This window comes from Copidosoma floridanum, unplaced genomic scaffold (genome assembly GCF_036245765.1).
Source record: "Copidosoma floridanum isolate Cflo_tuat_1 unplaced genomic scaffold, Cflo_Japanese_pri ptg000021l, whole genome shotgun sequence".
Classification (NCBI taxonomy): domain Eukaryota; kingdom Metazoa; phylum Arthropoda; class Insecta; order Hymenoptera; family Encyrtidae; genus Copidosoma; species Copidosoma floridanum.
Genome location: NW_028321898.1, coordinates 8893891 through 8920477, shown reverse-complemented (window position 1 = coordinate 8920477; position 26587 = coordinate 8893891). Strand labels below are relative to the sequence as shown.

The window sequence follows — 26587 nt, the reverse complement described above, 5'->3', positions numbered from 1 at the left end:
ATATGTTTGACAAACGAACGCTCGGTGTTGACAAACAGTCGGTGTGTACTTATGATGTCAAAAAATTTTTACGTTACAGCGTCTCGACAGCCTTTCAGTTTGTAGATCAGCTTTGAATAGTTCTTCCTTTTCTCAGCCAAGTAATACAACGGATTCAGAAAAACTTGAGGAGAATCTGATGTCACTTATAAAGAAAAATAACAATTCCCAGGTGTTGTTATTGTAGTTGTTCTTGTTAATAACCTCTCCAGGTCATATTCACGCGTGCAAATGAAAGTGCCTACCAAACTATCATTTACATTTTGAAGAGCAATGTTTGATTTTAAAGTGCTAAATGGATTGTAACGTTGCCTCCAATTTTGTAAGTCCGCAGCCTTGTAACCTTTATCATGCCATTTTCAACAAACGTGTAAGCTGGGATTTCTGATGGGGACACTGCTAAGTTCTGCGTATGTTGCTCCTCTACGGGTTCAATTAATTTATTGTCTGACGGTTGAAAGCAGTTCTTTGTTGGATGAATGCGTAAGTGGACAAAAGGTTAGAATAATTTTTCTAAATCCTTTCGTTTTAAAATTTGGTTTTTTTTTTTTTTAGACGTAAACGTCTTTTAACCAAACGTAAATGTTCAACAGCTCATTTATACCACCATTTAACGTAAATTTAGTTTTATGATAAAATTGCCAAATCTGAATTGATTTTTGAAAATATTTTTAACTTCGATATGCTCAATGCTAAATTTATGATAATTGTAATAATAAAGTTCAACGGTTACCTAAAAGTTATTTTCAGATTATCTCTGTCTTGGATGTATTTATTCGAATGCTGCTAGTTCAGGTGCAGAGACAAACGTGTGCTGGTAGCTGTTCGCATACTGCAGTAAGTAATCATGGATTTTTCAATCAATTCTACAACGGAGCCGAACCAGATAAGTTGTCTTTTTACTACAAATTTGCAGAATGTATTTTTATTCAAAAGATCTTTGATCTTTGTGAATTTTTTTTGTTTTTTTAGGATACACGGATTCAATGCATGAGTAACGTTTCATTCATCGGGGCAAATGATCTCCCAGCTGTACTCTTACCGTAATCCATTTATATTCAAGGTAGTTAAATCTTAAACCAGTAGCGTAATAAGTCTGTATATTATGTTTTTTATTGTCTATGTAAAAAATGTAGTTCATTAACTTATAAGTAATAAATGATAGTTATGACGTTTTTGTTAAAAAAAAACCTTTTTTATCCATGAGATAAAAATACTAAAAATTTGACAAATGGTTTGTTAAACTTGGTCAATGTAAAACTATTCCAAAATTAAATGAACAAAACATTTTTATTTTCTTTCTAATTGTATACAGTAAAATTTTTTCAAACTTTATTAAATTTTTGTATTAACTTTTGTATAAATTTGTTTTTAATTGACATATGATAGCCCACGTTTTATAAAAATTAAATATAACTTGATATAAAGTTAGTCAAAAGTTTTTTTTTGGTTTGGGAAAACTGTGGCAATGGGTCATTGGAAATCTTTAAAAAAACTTTTTTCCAACTAAGCTTTAAAAAAAGTTCTTCCAAACATGTTTCCTATACCACAGTAAGCCCCTTAAGCTTGTATTATTAAGCAACGTTTCTGGCTTGGTTGATCTTAGATTTAAAGCAAAATACTAATGTTTGTACAGGCTCCCGTTTTTAAGATTAGGGAGATTTAAAATACTCAATTTAGTCAGAAAGCTGTAAAGGTGAAATTTTTTCGGGATATGTACTTAATATAAATTAATAGAACTATAAAATCGCACAACAATAAACTTCTTAGGTTATGCACTTATAACTCTTAATTAGTTTAATGTTTAAAAATTTAGTTATTTTCCGCAAACTTCTGAAAATTTATTTGAAAAAAGTTACAAAAATTTATGAGATATCCTAGAAAAGCAAAATTTAAACCTTTCATTACACATTAAAATAAATTACCATTTATCATTCTCCGATGTCTTAACAGTATTTTTCAGGTACTGTTGCTTAAAGAAAGAATTTCAAAACATAAGGTTTTGTAGGTCTAAGTAGATTTTCGTTGGATGAGTATAAGAGATTGTATATTAAAGGGAATAACTTCGCATTTGTTGGATAAAATATTGTACTCAGTTTTCTTGCATAAACTTATGCAAAATAATCCTCTGAAATCAAACTTGCATATTTCCAGGTCCAAATTTTAATACAAAATAATTTAACGAATTTTTTTTTAAACAAGTTTTGCAAATTGTTTATTTATATAAGGATCTTTGTACTACAAACAAAAAAAGTCTCCCACAATTTTCTCTTAAGCTGATGCTTTCTGAGGTATTAATTATTAAAATTTAAAAAGTGCAGAAATGATTATTTTTATCCATAAAAAGGTACGAAAAACCATCAATGTTCATGTTTTCAGAATTCTTTAATATTCTATAAACATCCTTGAATATATTCCCGAAGTGTTTTTTAAATCTGTTTTGGGCTCTCTAAAGCTATGAAAAAACATACCTGTGTATAACAATTCACATCTCTCGTTCGAAATATATTAATATACTTTAAAGAGTCCAAAACAGAATTGAAAAATAACGGATTACAATAAAATAGTAGCTTAAAATGGCTTAAAAATACATTTAAGTACGTTTATAGAATATTTAAGAACTTTGGCAACATAAAAATGATTGGTTTTTCATATTCTTTTTCATGGATGAAGATAGCCATTTTCGCATTCTTTTAAGCTTTCACAATTTATATCATCAAAAGTATTAATTTAAAAGAATAGTTGCATTAAACATTTTTTGTTTCTAGTTTAAAGATCCTAAAAAAAAATTTTCCGAGTCAAAATAAACATTTTGCAAAACTGTTTGAAAAAAAATGTTCAAACAATTCCTTTATTAAAATGATGGATTAAAATATGCAAATTTAATCTGAGTGTATTATTTTTCCTAAGATTATACCAAGCAACAGTATAAATATTTGCTTTGACGAATGCGAAGTAATTTTTCTCTCATTGTGATTTAGTACATTAATTCATTGATAGGATATTGGTAACTAATAAAAGTAAAAAAATAGAGTACACATTGCAGCATGCAATATTGCTTTAGTTTATTACTTTTTTATTTTTTTTATTATCAAAATCATATTTCATCTTAAAACTTATGAGTCTGTCAAAAAGTTTATTTTGTTACAGTAACAGCAGTACACAGTCATTTCATTCTTTATTATTTCTGTATCCTACTATTTATGTACTTCTAAGAGTTTATTTGCTGATGATAGAAATAATGCTCAAAAGAAATGAACGATAATGACAAAAGTCAAATTTACAAAGTCACAAAACGTAAAGAAATCAGTAGATTATTGTCCGATTAATCAGTTTACCTAAAAACAATTTAGTATTTAGCTATCAAAATATTAGATGTATTCAAAAATCTGAATTAGTGTACTCTAATGACGAGTAAGAGGTTTATTAAGCACACCAAAAAATTTCACTGAACAGGAATATTTATGTGTCACGCTGTCGTAATGCAGTTTTAAATACCATAATATCCAAGTGTAGCTTACATTCAAATTTCACGGTTACGTACTCGTTTTTTTAATAATCATATTTTTGAATGAAGGCAAATAAGTCAACCATCTTTTATTTGTCAAGTTCCAAGTACTTAAATGTAGTCACTTTGAATCTTAAGTTTGAATTATTTCTAAAAATACTATACCTTACCTGTTACACTCAGAAGAGACATAATTTAAGTAGCATGTAAATATTCCGATTGTCGAGGTACTTATTAACATACATTTGTAAATAATCTGCATTTATATGCAATGTTCGAAAGTGATGTTTTCTCTTTTAACTGAAAAAGTAGTTCCAATGTCATCTAATCATTTTATTAGGGCAAGAGCAACTTATAAGTTACTTTACAAAAAAAATATTGTAATAGCATTTGTGGCAAAATTGATGATAATGTGAGGATAAATGTAAAACCATTTTACGTTCCTTCTGATAACACCAAACAGTTTTAATCACTTTTAAATATTGCTGTCAGCTGTAGATGTTTCACAATAACTTAAGTTATTCAAATGTTATAAAAGTTTACGAGTTTTAAAAAGAACATAGCATTGTAATTTCTTTATGAATTAATTGCTGACAAAGTGTCGATTATTGTTTTTAAAGGTTAACAACTGTAACAGTTACATAAATATTCCATACTGGGTATACAGAAACACCTTAAGCACGCTTTTTTCGTGATATATCACATTATTAGTACAGATACCGAGTATTTCCGTACTTTGTCGAAAGATGTCGATCAACATGGGGTGGACACCCCTTTTAGTAATGGACAATTAACCACATAAAGAGCTGGTTTTTTAACATCTTATTGTGAGGTAAAACAAAAATTTAACACTTTTTTATCAAGTAAAGTGTGCATATAAAACTAGAAGTGTGTTACATTTTCAAACCACACTTATGCAAACTGTATAAGAAAAATGTATTTTGCAGAATAATATGTTTTGAAACATAACTTCTGGTGTAATATTTTTTTAACCAATATTTTCATTCAACATATTTATTCATAGGCAACGTAACGTTTTTTCAAACACATCTATTATTTGCAACACATTTACTTGTCGAATATAGTCTTATAAATAAATAGTTAATTAAAATAAGACATTTGATACTTGCTTTTTAGATACTTCCTTACATTTTGGATAATTCGTACAAATATTATTCATAATTTATCAAATACACGTAATTTGGTGAAAAGTACTTTTACGTGCTGTTCGCATAATTTCTAACTAAAGTTCTGGCTAATAATGGGATTTTCAAAAAGTATTTTCTTATAGTCAATGTTCCAATAGGTAAGCATATTAGATATGGTTGTTTAATAACAAATACTTATACAAACTGTACTAATTATGTAATTTTTTCAGTGGTGCAATAATACAATGGATAGTAAGATAATCATTTATGATAAAGCTATACATTTTTAGTATTACTTCCTGAACGTTATACATAATTATGTTTGCAACATGACTATTGCATTATTATGACTTAAAATCAAATAAGAACTCAATTATATTTTATTTTTTTAAGAGCTAACAAACTGTTGGTCTTTGCATAAAAAAAGTAAGTAAAAAAAAAATTATAATAAAGTCTATGATTTTTTTCTTCTTTCAGACACTAATCAACAGCTTAGTTTTGAAGTTCATTACTTTATTTTATAACGTATATAAGTGTGTGGTAAAAATACTTTATACTATAAGTATTTGTACTTTGAAAAGATAACATTTTAGACGTTTCTAAAACATTACATTCGGAAAAATCATCTCCTTACCAGCCAGCAATAAATACATATTTGGTAATAATGATTCTTTACTTAAAATTTTTTTAAAAATCTTAATTTCCTTTGTGATAGTTCAATCATAAGTGAAAATATTTAAATGATGTGCCAGTAAACCTGTCTTATGGTATGTTATAAGTTAAGAGGTCAAATACTCATAGTGATTAAAAGCTTTACATAAAATTTAAAATAAAGTTTTTTTGTTTCAATAAAAAAAAAAGTTTTCCGTTTTCAGGCTAACGTTCAGTCAACTAATAATACTTGAATATTATTGTAGCAGAACATTAAAAAAAATATACTTCTTTGGCGTTATCGTAACAAACATCGTGCTTTACTGTTTTAAGCTTACTTCAAACAGAACGGTTTTAAAACTTTTATTGTCAATGTTACATAAAACTTTGAGAGTGTTATTTCAAATGTTGTTACAAAAAATATGCCCTCAAACAATTCTGTGTACGATTGAAGTGAGTAACAACATATCGGATAGTGTTTTATTATGTATTCTTAATAAACAGTAAACTAAGTATCAGATTTAACTTATATTAATTAAGTTAAAAGTATCATGTAAATAAAACAACATAATTGTAACACCACAAAAACAATAAGTATGTTGCATATTTAGATGTTGGATTTCAGATTGATTTTTCTGTTGACTAATTCAGCAGTTTTTTGCCTTCTGTTTAAGTTATCCTCATGTACTATGTATAAACAAACTCTGTATGTCTAAGTTACTCTCTAATGAAATATAAATATTACATAAAACTAAAACTAATGTAAATCGATGAAGAGCTGCTTAGCTAAACAAATTATGAATTCCTCCAATTACTTTTTAACTATTAATTGCTGTAAATACAAGTCCCTCAAATATTTTTTCAAAAATAACCTACTATTACAGTAGATAGACTAATAAAACCATGAATAATCGCAATAAACTAAAAAATATCGATAATTGCTTTTAAGACCAACTCTTATTTCGTACATGTACTTAAGTAAGGTTGTAAATGAACTTGTTCGTTACATAAGGGACTATTCAATTAAAATTATTTAAAAAATTCTTGAATCAAAAAAAATTTAATAGCAGAAATTAAAAAATTTTATTTAAAAAAACCTTAATCTCAAGGGCATTCAGTATATCAGCCGGAGTTTCTACTTTACCAACTTCTCTATTGTGAAAAGTTATAGTAAGTAATTAATTATCTAGCTGCTTAAACCTAAAATAAGGAGAAAAGCCTCAAGCTGGCACTTCGAGGAATCAATTGAGTCAAAATTCAATGCAATCCGTTGCGAATTGAGAGAAAAAAGTGATAATTCTTGAGCATGAAATACTGTGTTGGTGTGCATAACCGGAAATGTAATTTTTTTTGATACATAATGTATTGAATTATCGGAAATTTGAACTGGGCCTCTAAAATAAAAAGGTAAACGCTACTCTTCTTTTATTTTTGCAATTATTGGATTTCATTAATTTATTTTTATCGTAAAAGGCATTACTTAACCTATAAATCGACATGTGTTTAGTATCTTATCCTCAGTTCATGTTTTGAACAGTATATTTCCAAAAACCATGAGAGGACTGGTGTTTGTCTTTTCATTTTAGAGGCTCTGTTGAAATGTCAGATAATTCAATGCTATTGTTATGAAAAAAATTTGCACTCTGGATTATGAATACTGACATTACAGTCTTTCATACTTAGGAAATATAAATTTTCTCTCTCAGTTTGCACCTGATTTCAATGAATTAGGAATCGATTAATTCCTCAAAGTGCCAGCTTAGGGGCTCTTTTCATTATTTCGGGTTCAAACAGCTACATCATTAGTTATTAACCATAATTTTTCACCATAGAGAAGTTGGTAAAGTAGAACCTCTGGCCAATGTACTGAATACCCTTAACTACTATTGATACATTACACCCAGAACTAACATAACAAACCAAGCCAATTTTTTGATACGTCTTATATGATAAAATGAGTTAATATTCCAGCAGATGTTTGTGAAATAAGATTAATAAGTTGTTTTATCTATAATAAAAAACCATAAGTTTTCATATCTAATTTTTCATTTCTTTGTTGGGCTAAAAATGGTGTTACTAGTTTATTTACTGAAACATAACGGGAGTATAGTATGTTTAATAATGACTTATAATGGAGTGAATTAAAAAGTAGTAATGTAACTATTTTGTATTATAAACACAATATATCTGTCAAATCAGAATTTTCAAAGTATTCCGAAACTGAATATTCCTCCTAGCCATAGATTTAATATTGCACAAATTTTACTTCTGGGCACAGGGAGCTTTTAATGGTATGTTTATAATTGTGATGGTAAAAATCAGTGTTGCATAAATTTCACTTACAATCATAATATCAAAAAGCACTTCATGTATTTATCAAAAACTTTTTACAACGGTGTAATGCAATTCAAATGATCAATTATTTTGAATTTTCAAGATCTAACAAAAATAATTTTTCTATTTTAGGTGATTCCTTGACCTTCAAGATGTTAACAATATCACTAAAAATTAAACTAACTACATGAGCTAACTGAAGTAACTCATCACAAAAAGAAAATTATATTAAAGGTACAGCTTAAGAAGTGGCTGTTAATGGATTTATGTACGATCAGCAATTATACGAATCATAAGAACTTTAATGATTATCAGTTTTTCTAGCGTTGCTAAATCAATTTTGGTATTTCTTATTTCTATTTCGAAATTGAATTACTTCTAATCAATAAAATTCATGATTGAATTGGTTTATGCTCAATAGAGCACTGAACTAAATAAACCAGTTTCTACATATTATTAAGCTATTATGTATTCGTGAACTAGTATTAAAATTTTAAAATACTTCAAAAAAAATTACCTGATTTAAATAACTGATAAAATTTTTTAATATTTTGTGTTTCTTGTTAAAAAGTTGTAATCTTATGCAATCTTCCATATTCATATTTTTTTTTTACATTTATATAGGTAAGTTTTGCGCTTGAATAAAGAGCACTTGAATACAAAATATTTTTCTCCACCATGAAAAATTGAAATTAATATCACCTTGCATCTCGGATTCCAGTTCTAAAGTCCTAACGGTTCCTGTCTGACAGCGCCATGATTTCACTAATAGTTATAACATCTGAAAATAATTAGTAATAACTAGTTTGATTATTATAAAACTTGCTATTGCAGTACCAAAATAATTAAATGTCTTAAAAAAATAACTATGAAGATAAGGATAAGCATAACAGTACTGATAACAATAATGAATAATAATAAATCGTAACAATAATGATGTTATCAAAAATAATAATAGCAAAACTGACAAAAATAGTCATAGAAATAATGGGAAAAATGATTAAGCTAATAATAATAATAACGATAATGATAATAATAATAATAATAATAATAATAATAATAATAATAATAACTATAATGATAATAATAATAATAATAATAATTATAATAATAAAATCTGAAATAATAATCTTAATAATAATAATATAGCATGAAAATATTGTTAGTTATCATTAAATTAAGCTGTAGCAATCAATCCAGCGTCATCTTTAATTTTTTTTTCGTGGTATTGAATTCGAAACTTATAAAAGTGAGATTTTGAGACCCATGATCAAAAAATTATTAGACGAAAAAGTTGTGTATTATGGTAGCCCTACTATATTTAATACACAACGTACGCTTTATCCCAATTAACATTATTCGTTCTTCTGTGTAAGAAGAAGCTGGAGTAATAAAAGTGATTATGAAAGATTTCTTTTTCTATAGTGATAAACGTTGTACAAATGGCTGTATAACTTATCATTATGTTTTATAAAACAGGGCACTTTTTCTGCAGTTCACGGGCAAAATATTGTCTGATTAATTTTAATTATTCTGTGTTTTCTTTCTCTCTTCACTTTAATACCCAACAAAGTTGCCGACCTTACCAAGATCTGACATCTCACACTTAGGTAACAGAGCAATCCTGATGTCATTTAGTTTACCTACACAATAGCTAGCGATTATAATACTATCTACATACAGAATCAAGACTAAGAAATTATCCAGTTCTAACCATGGGTAAAGGCAAGGCTCACTGTGTTAGTTTGAAGGCAGCCTCATGAAAACGCTCGTTTCATCTTATCGAGTTAAACTTGAGTCTATAAATGACTTTTTCCAGTTTCCAAACTTCATGTTTCTTAAGTCTATCTTTATTGCGCAAATGTTTAGAAATGTCTATATATATTTCTCTCTTTATTGAACCATTCAAAAAGGCTCTCTCATTCTTTTGCATACCGATTATAGAAGCACTCCTAATACTAGGAGATTTCAATTTGTCTGTGATACTTTTTTAAGGGCAGTGTTCAGAGTTATTTTCTGAACATGCCACTAAAAATTATCTTTTTTTTTTGCTGTATTGTAGTTATTAAAAACTCTCCTTACACTATCTACTGTAGTACTTGTTCTTAATATTTACTTCTTTTATTGTAATAGCTGCTGGTTTTAGATGTTTGAGAGCAGCTTTAGACCATTCTAAACTACGTTGGACATGTACCATAATTTTCGTTCATTGCTTTGTGCATCTTTTAATCTCTCTAACTGCAGACTTAACTTGCTTAATCTCTTGGTTCCACTTTGCTCTTAGTTCAACGTTAAATCTTTTCATACAGGCAAGTTTTTTTGCATCTGATTGCTGAAGACAGTAACATTGCTGTCCTCACTGATGTTACTACCAATACTTAAAGGACTCACTAGTCGTCTTTTATCTTAAAAAAAACATGAAACACTTAAGAATCCTAATTGGCCATGAGGTACGTCTTTTTGGCCCTCTCGAAAATCCGTTAAGCCTGCAGCAGCAACCCAGTCTTGCACCCGATAAAAACTGCTGGCGGATTTCCTCTAAAAGGTTACCATCTGGGGTACTTGATTTTCATTGATGTTTTTTATTTTGGATTTTTCTTAAGATCGTGTTAACAAGTGAAAGTTAACACTACTCTTTTTCAAAAACATGTATCTGCAAAGAATAAAAAGCAGCGCAGCAGCCTACTCCGTTGCCGAAAATACGTGCTACTTTCTCGGGCTGGCCAGAAGTTGCCACTGTCCTCCATCCGTACTTATAGAGACTGCCCTAGCATTGTGTACAAAATGTAAAAGTAGTAATTATGTGTAGTTCATGTTTATGTAAGTAGGCCACAAGTGCACCAAGGCTACAAGCAATAGGCGTACACTTCCATGACTAAGGCAGAGAACCCATCAAATCACGCTGGCCCGAACAATGCTTTGACAAGTACTGCCATGTAATCTCCTCAGTGGTAGTAAGCCTAGATGAGTCATCCCACCACGATTTCTTTGCACAAGGCGTGAAACCTTATCAGATGTGATTTCCCACCATTACCAAAGCCTTATTATCTGGCTTTACCCACTGATAAGGCCCCTACGGCAGCGAGAGAGAAATCAGAGATTTTTTTGATTAGACAACTAATACTTACCAAATCTCCCATGCCATGTGGCTTTAGTTTAACCCTGGAACTGCGTTAGCATTGTTTCAGGATGGAGCCATCATGTAGATCATCGTGTTTCACAGCATCATCTGGCAAACTTACCACCAGTTGCTAGAGGTGCCAATCCTCTTGAGTTTTAAAAAGGACTCGAGGTCCTTGAGGATCAGTACCCTTATCTAGCGCTTCTTTGTAGAATGCAATCTTTGCAAGCACCACTATGTGCTTGATGCTTTCTCTCACTGATAAGCACCCATACCTAGCACAGCTTGAGTCCACATTCAACTTCTCGTACCGTAAGGACCTTATCACCTCTTACGGCCAACTCAGGGGCCCTCGCTTTCTGCGTGGCGGCTCTATCCTTTTTTTTCTTACGCCAGATGACAGATCTAACGAAACTGTCCACTGCCCTCCACCCTTCAATGATGGTTTTGGAAGTGGATGCCACGGCAAACTTGTCTATCAGCTGCTAGCCCTCCCTGTACCATGTCTTGCACACAAAGAACGTATTTTTAGTGGTAACATCCAGCGCAGGGCAGTAAGTTCATATAGGTGATGCTTTCACTGCCATGCGATGGAGATAGGCATTAAACTGGCCGTGCCTGAAGAGGAACTTGGTGAGATAGTAATTGACCTTTTCATGTCCTCTCTTTTCTCATGGCCGTAGGTATGGTATCAACCGGTGCGTCTAGCTACCCATACCTGACCGATCTCACTCCTGTTGCCACATCGTCAACGTTTCCTCCCACCTGTCACTATCGCTTTCGTTGCCACAGCATAGCATCTTCCTTCGTTGCTCTAGCACAAGCAACAAAATGAGAATCATTAATGCTATCACCATAATGGCCGTTAAAGAGACCATGCGATTGGTGCATGCTATCCTCTGGGATCCAATGTGCTGAACTGAAGTTAGGTGCTCTTGGATGTCCCTTCTAGAGAGCGCATCTGCCCACACCTTGGTGCTATACAACAGGCTTGAGTTAGAGACCGATGCAAAAAGCTGCCTTTTGGCCTCCCATAGACCTACAATGTCTAGTACTAACTGTGAAAGCACCCTGGAGATCCTAGCGGCTTTTTTGGTGGCTTTCCTGATGGACTTGAGCCGTGAGTCGATCCACAACGTATTTAGCGCACTGCTGGACTCGCATAGATTACCTCACCCACAACGTTTAGGCAGAAGTGGCCCCCGAACCATCTTTGCCTGGTAAGGACGACCATCTTTATGTTTTCCATAACCAATTTAAAACGGTGATCCCAAAGCTACTCCGACACTATCGTGACCACCCACCGTATTTTGCGCTCAGGCTCCTCTCGGGATGTCACTCTACCGTGCAATACAGTAATCAGCAAAGTCTGTCAGCTTGACCTCTGAAGGCATTTTAAGGTGCAGAAGTTTATTATGGACTAGATTACAGAAGTTGGATCTATGGGCAGAACTTTGGGCGACTCCCAACGTTAGACGCCTCTCTCTTGGTCCGTCTTTTGTATCGATTCGGAGTACTTGATCTTGAAGAAAACTGTCCAGGATCTCACTAAGGTAGTCTGGCACATTCTGGCGCTTCAAGACCCTTATTATGTTAGACATTTGGCTGAGATAAAGACACTCCTTACATCGAGAGTCACCAGGACGCAACGCTATTCTAGGGGTCGTGGGTTTGATTCCTGGTGAATGCAGGTATTTCAAATTTTCTTATCACCGAAAAGGGTTCCGATGCAACCTGGCTGTTTAGGAGCAGATTTTTCCGTTGAACTCTTGTTCAGAGTTATTCCAGGGCTTTCGGCCTGGGAGAATGTGAAACAGCGTCAGATCTACAGGTAGGGATTAGTGAATCTAATGCCATGAAGGAATCGCCCTCCTTACCAGCAAGGAGTGATCCCTGATACATGGCGTTTTTCCAGGGATGTTAATTAGTCTGGGTCTAATACTCCCTTGGAAAGCGCTAGCTTAACCAGCAAGAAGTAGATGTCCTGAAATAAGGAGTCGTCTCTAAGGAAAGGCTACTCAGTGGCGAGTGGATCCAGTGCACCATTGGTGCAGAAAGTGTCCGCTTAACTGGCACGGTGTTTCACTGGTGATATTCCCACTGTGTTCATGGTATGACCTTGGTATGATATCAAGTAAGCAATTGGTAAAAGGGTGCGGCAATACACTCCCACACAGGTGATGAATAGCTGGTTGCGGTGGCTAGATCAATATGCTGTTGCAGTAACCCAGTAAAAAAAAACTGTGGGTCGTGGGATCTATGAAAGAAGCGAAGCTTCATTAAGGTTTTTTGTAAGGAAGTTCGTTCTTTAAATAATATAATTTTTTTTCATTGTTTATTAGCACTATATTTTTTAAAAAATACCAAGTCTTTTCATGCTCATTAATCATAACATTTTGTTATTGACACTGAAAAGTTATTTTGGACCTTAACCAAGTGACTTTAGGCTTGTAGTCTACAAAATATAAATTTTAAATCAATGATTTTATTTCATCGAAATAATGAGCAAATACGACATCAACGATTGTTCTATATTAAGTGGTCGATTGGACTGGGTTATAAATAATATTTAAATAAAATTTTTTTTTCCAAAAATAGGATTAATTGTACACCAGCTTTCAAAAAAAAGTCAACATTAAAATCGTCACTTACCTCTATGAAAACCTTATAATCTTTTTTTAAGAATTGCAGAACCCTTGTCTGTATGCATTAATAGTTGTTCGTCAAGAAATTGAATTATTCTGTAAAAATAAGAACTAGGTGACGTATAATTAGCTACAATAACAATTTTTTTGTCTCTTTGTTTAAGGCATTAACATTTAAACTCTTCTCCTATTGAACTTTTATCAACATAAGCACTGTCTATATTCAATATGCGTGAATTTTCCAACTGTCGAAATTTTTGCGCAATTTGGTCACGCGTCACACGGTTACATATTCTTTTAAAATATATTCTTTTAAAATTTCGTCTTAAAAATCTACTTGACCTGTTTGATTTAAGTGTTCCTCAAGCTTAATTTCATCTTTAAATTTTCATGCCAGTTCAGTGACATCACTTGACTTGAAAGAATTTTTTTTTATGTTTTATCCAAATCACGTACTATCATCTACTAATAATCACGTACTATCCTCTACTAATAATTAAGATACGATGATGTAGGTTATACTATAGAAAAAACAGGTGTGGGTCTCGGGATCCCTAAGAGATGTAAAATATTAAGAAATATGTTAATAAATTTGGTGGAATTTGTTTGTCTATGATAAAAATAGTTGTTTTCGTCAGATAAGTGCCATCATCTCTAAGGCTATTTTGTGGCTCGAGGGACCTGTAAAGACCTTTCAAATTTTCAAATAAGTTCTTTTATCAGTGAATACTATAGATAAGAAATAAGCAAATAATAAATTATTTTTATACTTTTTTATTCACTAACATTGTAACAACGAGAACGATAAAGAACAATAATACAAGGCGAAGAGTCTGTCTATACTACCTATTTACACATGGGTACATACATGTTTAACAATACGTTCGTGTATATTACTTTCTATGTCTCTTTATCTATTTTCGGATTTCTCTACGTAGTTGCGCACGTTCTCGAATTTTGTTGGGTTGGTTTTGTACTAAGGACGGGTTAAAATAAAATTTAAATACACACAATTGGAAGACCCTGGCAGAACTTTGCATTATGGTCAAATATTTATATTTAAAAATAATTATACCCCCAAAGAAGACATTTCTTAAAAATGATGACAAAATAATACTAACTCTAATATTAATTTGTCATTTTCTACAAGAGCAAAGTATAAAGAAAAGTTTTAAAAAATGCTTATCTACATGAGTATAATAAAACGAGAGCAAGCGCATCAAGCAGACGATCAATGGCACTCTCTATCTCACTTACACTAACAGGTACTGCCAAAATGCCTTTTTAATTTTTTTTCTCAGCATTTTGTGCTTGACACAACAAAATTAAAAGTGCTTATTGATGTAAAAATTTTCTTGCACCCTGATATTTACTTTAAACCTACGGGCAAAAAAGTTCTTTGGGCCTGAAGGGTACAAAAAAATTTCCTGCCCTCAGGCCTAAAGTGACTAACTTGGCCAAAACTGTACCAACAAGCGCAAAACTACACTTTGTGCCTTTAAGAAGAAAGACGTTATATGTAACTCAGGCACCAACCTACCACTGCGCCTTATGGACACTTATGTATCTACTTTGTGTTCTAGTGACGTAGTGTATCATGCATAAAAATTCGATTGTTTGAAAAGATTATAAATCTTATAGTAACATTTTGATAATAGTAGTTGGTGACCATAGCCTAGAAGGGGTAGAGCCCTATAGTAGTAGAGCTTGCTTTTTTAAGTTATAAAAATAAAAAAATCGTATTGAAGTAGTTTAAAAGTGAGAACAAAAAAAAATTTAAATTTATTCATAACATTTTCATAAATTAATAAGACACTATTTAGCCCCGTTTCTTATCGCAAAAAATATCAAAATCGATAAACCTTAAAAAACATTCTCATAGTATCTTTTTTACTTTACTTTAACATTTTAATATAGAATTCTAATTAGGCTTAAAATTAGGTATAGAAAAGAATGTTCAAAGAAGTAACAAAAATGAAAAAACGGTGGTTATACTCTGTGGCCGTAATAAATTTCTTTGATCGTTAATCACGATTTTCAAAATTACATGTGAACAAATAGATACAATTTTTTTATTCGCGGCCCAGGAGATTCAGGAAAAATATTTCTATAGAAAACAATAATTTATTATTATATTTTTCTTGGAAAAAAAAAGTTACTTATGGCACGGTCTAGAATAGCATCAACATTTCTTTCAAAAGAAATTACTGGTCATAGAACATTTTGTTTACCATTAGACTTAAGCAATATAGAAAGATCGTTTTTTGAACTCAAATGTGAAAAAAAAAACTGAAAGAAGCAGATTCAACAATACGAAATGAGGCTTTTATAATCCAAAATAAACCTTACAAATAGTTAAAAAAATATTACGTGGTTTATGTGATACTAATATCTGTTTTGGTTATAAGCTAATTGTTTTAAAAGGCGAATTTAGGCAGATTCTTAAAGTTTTAAAAAATAGTTATAGAAACTTTCATTCTTTAATCCTTGCTTTATTTTCTAGAACTTAATACTAATATTTGTCGAACTGACAAAATTTTTTTAAATTATAAAAAGATATTAAAGAAGGATGAATTGAATTATTTCCAGTACCAAGTACATGGAAAACATCTAATGTTTGTTGCAATGTTCTTAGTAAAGATATTAACCTTTTAATAAATAGCATCGTACTTACTTTTCTTAACGAATATTCTTACTTTTATAATAATGAAGTTTTAAATCATGTAGGAAAAGAAGTAAAAACATTTAACAGCATAGATTATGCTTGTTACAAGGGTGTCAATATGCCTGATAACAATATTTATTGATTTATATAAATTTTTTAATTAAATTAATAAACGATATTAGTTATGTCTCACCAAAGCATGAGCTTTATTTGAAAATTGCAGTAATTGTAATGTTAGTACGAAGTTTCAGAATAGTTAATGGCTTATGTAATGGTACAAGATAACAAACTAAAAAATTGATCAAATACAATATTAAGGCAAAAATTATAACAGGAGAAAAAATTGAAAGGAGAGTTTTTATATTAAAAATAACTCTAAATTCTGAAAATTTCTTACCATTACTGTTTATTTTCTACAAAAAACAATTTCCTATAGTCTTAACGTTTTCAATGACTGTGAATAAAATTTGAGGTAATAGTTTTAATAATATTAGGTTATATTTAAAAACCTTTATTTTTGCGTCATGAATTATACGTCATATTATCAAGATGAAAAAAAAAAAATGAATTTATATTAATTCAAAAATGATAAATATTGTTTGGAAAAAAGTTTCTTTACGTTAACTAATCTATAAAGTAAATTAAAAAAAAATATTGTTGTTTTAGATTGGCAAAAGTATTAAATTTTACGTTGCATTCTTGCACAGTTTATTAAAATAATAAATAAATGTATAAAATTAATAAAACTATTATTTAAATAAAGTTTCATGAGAGTGCGCGTATTTTCCATATTTTAATAAATACAATTTCTATCTTTTCCTAGTAAATAGGGCTCCCAGCTTGGTCTGTATTTCAAATATTTTGTTAGTTTATTCGTTGTTATTGATTAAGTATAACTATCTCATGTCAGATTTTTATACATACTCAATGCAATTGATAAGCTCTTATAAGATTTAAGAAACAAAAACTAGCGCGCCATAGCACTACCGTAGCGGTAGTGTGAAAATGTGCTAGTAAGCCAAAAATGTAATGCTTTTTTAAACTCTAAGAAAATCTGAGACACAAGGTAAAAATAGTAATAGAACTAGAAATCTCATAAAAACTAATATAATTTTACCCAATTTAGAGATGTTACTAAAATGTGACTGGAGGGAGTTCTTTAAATTTGTGTTGGATTATCTGTTTATTGTGTTACAAAGTTATGAGAGGGGAGGTGGAAAGGAACTAAATAAAAATTTGATCCTATAAAAATAAGGTAAAAACTGATAGTATAGAAATGTGCTAAGTATTATACAGCTGAATTAACTAATGTATCTGAGTAAGAAGCAATAACTTAGAACTGAGGAGTGATAAAAAGATATTGCTTAAAAATTGTAAGAAGAGCTGAGAGTGAGGGTGTAATAAGTAATTACGCTAAAAATGACATAATTACTGATATAATTTCACTGCATTTAAAAGTGCTTCTGATAGAAGGCTCAAGAGAGTTCTCCTCAATCATTAGGTAGATTTATTGTATGATTTGATTATGAGTTATGGAATAACGAGAGGGGAGAGGGGCTGAGGATTAAATGAAAAAATATTTAACCCAGTAAAATAATAGTGAAAACTAATGTAATTTTACCTTATTTAGTAAGCAGCTAAGGGGGCGGGGAGCGTGTAGAAAGGTCTAAAGAGGGGCTCATCAAAATCAAGTGGAGAGCTAAGGAGGGCTTAGGAGGGGCAGAGGGAGACTAACAAAAAATTTGACCCAACAAAATTTCGGTTAAAACTGCGAGAATTTTACCTTATTTAGAAGGGTGGCTGAGGAGACACGAAAGAGGGGGATGTACAAGATTTTGAAAATGGTACAAGAAGTTGAATTGATAATATCTTACGAAAATCATTTAAAAATCAAAACGAAATCGGTAGTAATGTAAGTATTATTAAAAAAAAATTGAAGCCAATCGTTCAACCATACTAGAACTCAAAGACACAAATTAAATAAAAAAATACTTCTAATGAATCGTACAGTGTAATCAATGATTATCATTCAGAAAAAAGTCTTTCTTAAAAAAAAAGTTTCAATCCTCAAAAAATAAAAATAATATTTAAATATAAGTTCACAAGTTAGTAAGTTATACGTTCAACATAAAAGAAAAAAGGAGATCTAATGATAACTAAACAAATGATCGTACTGAACCTAAGCAATTCAAAAACTCATTAGATAATAGTTTATATCAAAGAAATTGGAATGAATTATTTAAAACTTTTTCTCTTGTTTTGTATAATAGGAACTATTTTTACACCCAAAGAAGATCGATGATATTGTAAAAACAGTAAAAGTTTCATGTCAATTCCATTGTTGGAAATGAATATTTTAAAAATGTTAAAAGTCTGCAAATTATTTTGAAATATTGATGAACTCAGAAACTTATGGTACGTTAATTAAAATACGCAGTTTTATTGATTTAATAAATCCATACATTACAATTGTTGTTCAAAGTTCTCTTAACTTGTTATTTTTGGCTATTGTTCAAATGATTAAGAATTAATTATCTTATTTCTCAGAAACTCCGGGTTCAGGTATATTTGAGTTATTGTGTTATTAAAATAGTGATTTTAAAAGAAAACTACGAAGTCTTATGTATGTTGAATTTAAAATAAGAAGAAAATCTGAGTTACAAAAATGAATAATACATTGGATAGTCAAAATTTTTATTAAAATTTAAAAGGTATTCTTAATAAAAATAGTGTTGTATTAGTAAATCCTGCAAACTATTGTGAAATGATTTATAAGTGTACGTATTATTTAGCAGTAGTTTGACTAGAAGAAAGAAAAAAGTCAATGTAATATTATAAGGCATGAGTTTGTCTTAGTCCGTTGAGTAAATATAATTGAGAATAAAGGAAAATTTTACTTCATGACGATAATTTTAGAATACTTATCGGATACTACAATAACGGCTTCAGTTTTGGATCTTTGATAAGTTAAAAAATAGAGCCAAAAGGAAGAGGTATATAAAACATTAAAATTGAGGGATGAATTTTGCGTGTTGCGCACATCATATTCAATTCTGATCCTCATGAAGAACCAATAAATAGTCAACTGTATATACATACATATATGGTTATATATATATGTATATATATGGTTATAATGAAATTGCTATTGATTTAAGGTTGAAATCCATGAATAATAGTACATTTCTTTCAAAACATATTGAATTTTTGACAAAAATTATGAAAAAAAATCTAATAGCAATAAAGTACAAACATATACATTAAATCGCAAATATTAAAAAACTACCAAATTATAAGACTATTTTTTTCAGAAAAAAACCGTTTAGCAAAAAGATATATACAATAAACTATTGACCGCAGAATGTGGGGCTATTAGTTTCAAACTCTGGACTTCCAAAAAGCTTCGATCTTTGTGTATACCTAAAAGAATTACCCGATAAGTATCCAAGAGAAGCATTTTTAAATTTACTGTCTCATTTTATTAATTGGATGATGTTTTCATTATGTTTTACTTTAGAAGATTTATAATAAAGTAGTGGTTATGTTAAAAATTAATTAAGTAAGAGTATAAAACTAACTTTATATTATTCGTAAGGACTGTCTTACTGACTAAACTAAATACTTTTTAACCTTCTATCATATGGAGGACAGCTGACATAACAGTTTTTCATTCATTCCCATATCGTGATTGAATATAAGCGTTTACATTATTTAAGATGTAATAAAAAGAATTAAAGAATTGGATGTTATAAGGGTTTATTATACGCAATTGTTAATAGTGTATCCAGCATTTCTAAACAATTTCGAGACAAAGGAAAAAATTGGAAATCTCTTTATAATTTGATCTACATACATTAGAAGTCTGAGATATATGCAGAAAACTTATTATGAAGCAATGTCTCTGAAGAGAAAATGTGGTAGACCAGATTTATTTAAAACAGTAACATGTAATCTTGAATACAGAAAGTAAAAGTGAATTTTATCTAAACGTTCTTAAAATGTAACACCGAATGATATTTCAAGCACAGCTGTTAGACATTTTTACTTAAAATTAATGTCAGTTTTGGATGACATCATTAAAAACAATATCTTCGATTAAGTACTAGAATACGTTTACACCATCGAATTCTAAAACTGAGGTTAACCTTAAGCATACGTTTTAATAATTTTGCATCCTGATAAAAAAATTATTTTACCTGAATAAATTGATGCGATCATTTTAGCTGAAATTCCTTTTGGTAATACAAAACTTACAAAATTAGTAATTTTACGCACTTTTTGTAGACCTTATACGAACAGAGTCCTGGTATGATTGATAAAAAATATTTTTTTTAAATATTTTAAAATTGTTTACGAACGTAACTCTGTTTTAAATGAATAGTAACCCTGAATAGAAAAAAAACTTCTGAATAATATGATTATAAACTTTGAAGAAAAAATAAAATCGTAGTAGATAATTTAATGGTTGTACCGTAAAATAAGTTTTTGTTGATGAAATATAAATTTCATATCAACGACCAATTTTGTGCATCTATTCAAAGCATAAGACATATTCATGACTTCATATATAAAAGTAGTGAGAAAGCATCTATCAAAATTCAAAAATTCAAAGACTAAGACAATAAAACATTTAAAACAATTAATAGTTACATTTATGCTAGATATGTAGGTCCAATGGGAGCAGTTCGGAGATTTTAAAAATTTTTCATTCGTGGTCAAAATCGTACAGTTGTTAATTTGGCTGTTCATCGTAAAATTAAACAAAAACTTGTAATCATAGGAAATAATATTAAAACTGTTGACGAAAATTATAAAACACAGTTAATAGTTTGCTTTGTATTAAATAAGCATGGTGCCTTTGCAAAATCCATAAAGTATGTGAACATTTCAGAATAATTTTTAAATAATAAATAAAAAATTTTGTCAAAGAAGGAAAATTTAATAAAAAATACTGCAATACGTACATTAAACATTATATTTCCAAAATATTATAAAAAATTTTTTTTTAAACTTGTATGAAATAAAATTACTATTTCAATATCGTTCAAAGATATTAGAACATATAAAAGAATAGCATATAAAACTGTTAAAGATACTGCAATTGCAATAGGTTTAATTAAAATAAAAAAATAGATGACACTTTTAAATAAGCATTTGCTGTTACGTTTCCATATTAATTAAGACAACTTTTTGCTTGGTATTTAATCTCTCACGTTCCAAGTCATAAAACATAAAATAAATACAAAGATTTTTTTACGGAGAAATTGCCTGATAAAAAAAGACAATTTAGCTTTTTTACATACTTTACAAATTTTAAAATCAGTAGATGAATCATGTAAATTATTTATTTTATCCACACCAGAAAAAATTGAAAAATAAAATAGAAGAAATAGATGAAGAAAAACGTTTCAGTAAAAAATGTTGAACTTGATGTATAAAAGTTTGAATAGTGACCAAAAAAAAATGTTTTATATTTTATGTGAAAAATAAAAATTTTTCTTTATAAATGATCCAGCAGAGTTTGAAAAATCTTATCCATATGAAATCATAATTAATCTTCTTACTTCTTGAAATAAAAAAATATCTCAAGAGCATTGACTGGCATAGCATCAACTTTGCTCTTAAAGGGGATATCAAGTCATAAAACCCTTAGACTTTCTATAAATTACAATAATAGAGAGATTGCCTTTAAAGAACTTAAATCAGATTAAAAAAAAAATTAAAAGAATTTGATTTAATTATTTGGGATGAGGCTTCAATAATGTAAAGAAAAGGATTGAAAATAGTTGACAGAACGTTAAGAGATTTATGTAGTACTAAAAAACATTTCAGAAACAAATTAATTATTTTAGGCCGTGATTTTTGTCAGATTCTCCAAGTGATAAAAAACAGTTTCAGAACAACTTTTATTAAATAAACTATTTAATCTTCATTTTTGCGGAACTTACTTTAAATTTTAAAACTAGAAATCAATATCTATTTAAACGATGAAGGATTTTTAAAATTACTATCATAAATTAGAAAGAGGAAAATAAAAACATCCAACATTCCGAAAAATTCAACTAAACATTCAAATAATGTATGTTTTAAAATATTCTCTTACATCTAAAATTCATCGATAAATAGTGTTATACTAATATCACATAACAATTACACCTGTTATTCGAATAATGAGATTCTCATAAACTGGAGAAATTAAAAGTTACTATAGTATAGATAACGCAACTTACAAAGGAGTCAATAAATTAGATAATAACATTTATTACAATTTTGTGGTAAAAATATTTAACAATGTTCGTGAAGAATAACCACCTTATGAAGTTAATCCAAAATAAAGTAGAATGGTTATGTTACTAAAAAATTTAACTATATCAGATGTACTGTGTAATAGAACACCCTTATGAATCATAAAATTATTACAGTGTGATATTAAAAAAGAAATAATAACTTCAAAAAATTGAACATATAGTCTTCATTCCAAGAATAACTTCAGTCACCGGAAACACCTCAACATTACCTTTTATTTTTTATCGTAAACATTTTCCGATCTTTGTGGCATTTGCTATGTCAATACACAAATTTTAAGGTGTAAGTTTCAATAGTGTAGCTTTTGCATTCAAAAAAACCCTTTTTTCTCATAGTCAGTTATATGTGGCATTATCCAGATGCCAAAATAGAAATAATTAATTTTTTCAGGTGGAAAGAGAGAAAATTTAGAAATATAAAATATTGTTTGGGGAGAGATATTTAGATAAATAATTGACTCCACTCGATAGTTTTTATAAATAACTCAGCAATATTTATGGCGAGAAATAAGAAGTTATTGAATTCATGAATATTCCATCGTTTAACAAGTATACATAACGTTATGCATTGTTTTTTTTGTCATGATACTTTTTTGTTAAAAAAATTTAATTTTGAATTTTTCAGAATCAAAAATCTAAAATTTTTCCAGAAAAATACATTATAATATAATAGCTACGATAATTGTTGTAAAACAATTATTATGGCTGTTTCTAGAAAGTTTTGTTAATATTATTATTGTTTATATTTAAAATTGCAGTTATGAACTTTAATATTACTTAATAATGTACAAAATTTAAATACAACAATAATTATTCATGTATAACACGTATGCGTCGAAGAAATTAGTAAAAGATAGACGTGTTCTGTGAATTGAGATAGTATGTGTAAATATGCACACAAACTATTAATATATTCAAAAAATGTATAGATTGATATTATACATTGAACAAGTCTATATATATATAACAGTTTATTGTTACATATATATACATATTTATATTGTTATAAATATAGTTCTGATTGAAAATTGGGTATGGGGAGTTTTGCTGCTCCATGGTTATAATGCAGCTGAATTTAATAGGTTATTCACTTAACCTTTTAAAACGAGGCGATACTTTTGCTGTTATTATAATTTAATAATTATATAACTTTTGAATTTATATGTAGAATTGTTATTAAAAATAAAAAATTCTGGAAAAATGAATGCTTTATAACATCTTTTATAATAGATTTAAATTTATTAATATTATAACTTCATGTAGTACATTAGGCATGTCTCCTCAGCAACGGTTATTTATATACTAAAAATACGTATTGTAATCTAACATGTATAAATCACAGAACTTGAGAGCTTCTACGTATGCTCCATGCCTTAGAATGCCATCGTCGGACGCGTAGTTTCAAATTTACTTGTATTCTAACATGCCTCCTTAAATTTATAATTTTATCATGGTACAAATCTTAATTAATTATGTTTTCGTTTTAAATTAATCTTAAATCCTTTCTCAAAAAAAAAAAAATATAATGAAAAAAAAAATTAAGAAAAAACAAATTAAAACAAATAAGCCAGGAGGTATAAATGAGTCATGGGACCCACAGTAAAAACAAAGTTCTTTAAACATCAGATGAGTATAAAGACACACAATTTTTCAGGTAACAAGGGGGTCGCGAGACCCATAGGAAGAACAAAGCTCTATAAAAATTAGTACTACATTCATGTAGTTTACTGAAACAAAAACTTGAAAAACGAATAAAAAAAATAAGAAAATTTAGTTTAGTACTCACCATAGTTGAACTTCGTGAGTACGTCATGCATAAATACAGTACTTACAAAGTTCAACTATCGTGAGTACTGAAATAAATTTTTTTTTTTTTTTTTATTCGTTTTTTAAGTTTTTGTTTCAGTAAACTACATGAATGTAGTACTTAATTTTATAGAGCTTCGTTTTTCTATGGGTCTGACAACATTACCTGAGAATCTTGTGTGTCTTTATACTCATGTCATGTTTCAAGAACTTTATTCTTAACGGGTGTCCCATGACCTATTTATACCCCCTAGTTTTTTTTTATTTTTTGTTTTTTTTTTCTTTTTATTTCTTGCCTTATTTTTTTCATATTTTATTTATTTATTTTTTTATATCTCATTTTATTCCTTTTTTTTATTTTATTTTTTTTTATTTCTTGTTTGATTATTTTTTTTTATTTCTTTTTTTTTTTCTTTCATATTTTATTCTATTATTTTTCATTTTTCATTTTGTTGCTTTTTTTATATTTTTTTGTATTTCCTTTATTTCATTTCTTCTTTTATTTTTCTATTTAATCTTTTTTTTTTCATTCTCTTTTTCATTTCATTTTTTTTATTCCATTGTATTTATTTATGTCTGTTTTGATTTTATTTCATTTTATTTTTATATTTTATTTTGTTAATCTTGTTTTTTTCTTTCTTAGTTTTTTGCAATTGTATAGCCAATTAATACAATTTTTTTTTTCTTTCATGTAAGTATTTAAAGACATTTTGCCATTATTTGTTTATCAAATTGAAAAAGCACCCTTAAAAACCATTACAATGATATGTCACTTGAAATATACATATATAATAATCTTACATCATTTATTTATTATTAATTTAATAATTGACTATTTTTATACAATTATGTGACATTGTAACATAATTTGTTTGTTGAATTCGAAATAAACGCCCTGTAATACCATTGACACGTTTTTCAACTCTATTGTATATGTTTATTTTAATAATTTATATATTTATTCAACAATTTATTTTTAACAGTAATTATTAGCATCATTCTAATGCCAAAAAAACATAAGGTTTGAAAAAAACTGGTTCGTATTTTATGCATCAAATGCATGAAATACTAATATTTAATGCGTAATAACGCGCCTTATTTGATTTAATCTACATAGTTATATTTATGCTAATTAAATTTTTTATTTTTTGAAATTTATTATTTAGAAAGCAAATTTTTTTTTTGAAGCAACAGACTTCTAGTAAGTGACTTCTGTTTTATGGAAATCTGTCGTTTTGAAAATTTCAGCCCCCCAAGCACGTGACATAAAGAACTTTGTTTTAAGAAATAATGAAACAAATAATTAATCATTACTTGAATGTATTATCAGTGAATGCATATGAAAATAACAAATAGGTTACGAAGCACACGATAAGTACAAGAAACCAAATTTCTATAGTTGGTAGTGCTCGTAGAAGAGTGGGTAAGGTACTCGACTCGTATGCAGAAGGTTGAAGGTTCAAATCTCTTTATTGGAAAGTGTTTATTTTTTTTATCCCTTTTTTTAGAATGGTAAAAGAAATAAATTTTAAGTTAAATAAGAACTATTCTGGAAAAATAAAATTAAGATTCGTTTAAAAATTAATTACTTCGAAGTGTGAAGGTGAATGGGGGACTAAGGTGTGGAGGAGAGTAGCACGGCACGGTTAGAAGATATAGGGTGGGGCGAGAAAAAGTGTGTAGGGGACTAATGGTGAGGGCGACGGGGTAAGGGTGGAAACTTAGGAGGAAGAGAATTCCGGTAAGCCACTTCCGTTTCATTAAATCTGTCATTTTTTAAATTCCAGCCCCCCAAGTACGTGACATAAAGAACTTCGTTCTAAAAATTTAACTCTCCCTAATGCCTTAGTAAAAATATCTGCTTTATTATTTTCTGAGCTTACTTTAACTATATTAATTATACCGTTTAAACAATTTCTGTTCACAACGACAAAATGTGTTTCGGTATATTTTAAGTTTTTCATATAACTACCAAATTCAGCAATACTAAATGCACCAGACTTATATTAAAAAATATTTATTGATTTTTTTTTAAATAATAAAGAAATCTTTTAATATTTCTCTTATCCATAAGATTTCACTTATGCTTTTATACAACGCCACATACTCATCTGCTGTCGAAGATTTTTTTACACTTCCATGTTACTTAGATTTCCAATATATTGCATTGTTAAACAGATGTATAATGTAACCAGTAGTTAATTTTTTATTAACTGTATCACCTGCCCAGTCTGAATTCACAGAACAAGTCAAGATGTTTACTTTGAAATTTCTTTTATACGTTAACTTGATATCTTTTGTTAAATACAAATATTTGAAAATTCTTATTGCATATTTGTAATGAGTTTGATTTGGACAGTTTCGA

The 26587-nt window shown here is 29.1% G+C and overlaps 1 long non-coding RNA gene across 1 annotated transcript in view; it reads right to left on the bottom strand.

Moving 5' to 3' along the window:
• LOC149374114 (uncharacterized) overlaps positions 1-4061 on the bottom strand; it is a 98255-nt gene extending 94194 nt beyond the window's left edge. The window contains exon 1 of the long non-coding RNA XR_016293203.1: positions 3718-4061. This is a non-coding gene — a long non-coding RNA (uncharacterized LOC149374114). The remainder of the gene's footprint in view (positions 1-3717) is intronic.
• Positions 4062-26587: the final 22526 nt, after the last annotated feature.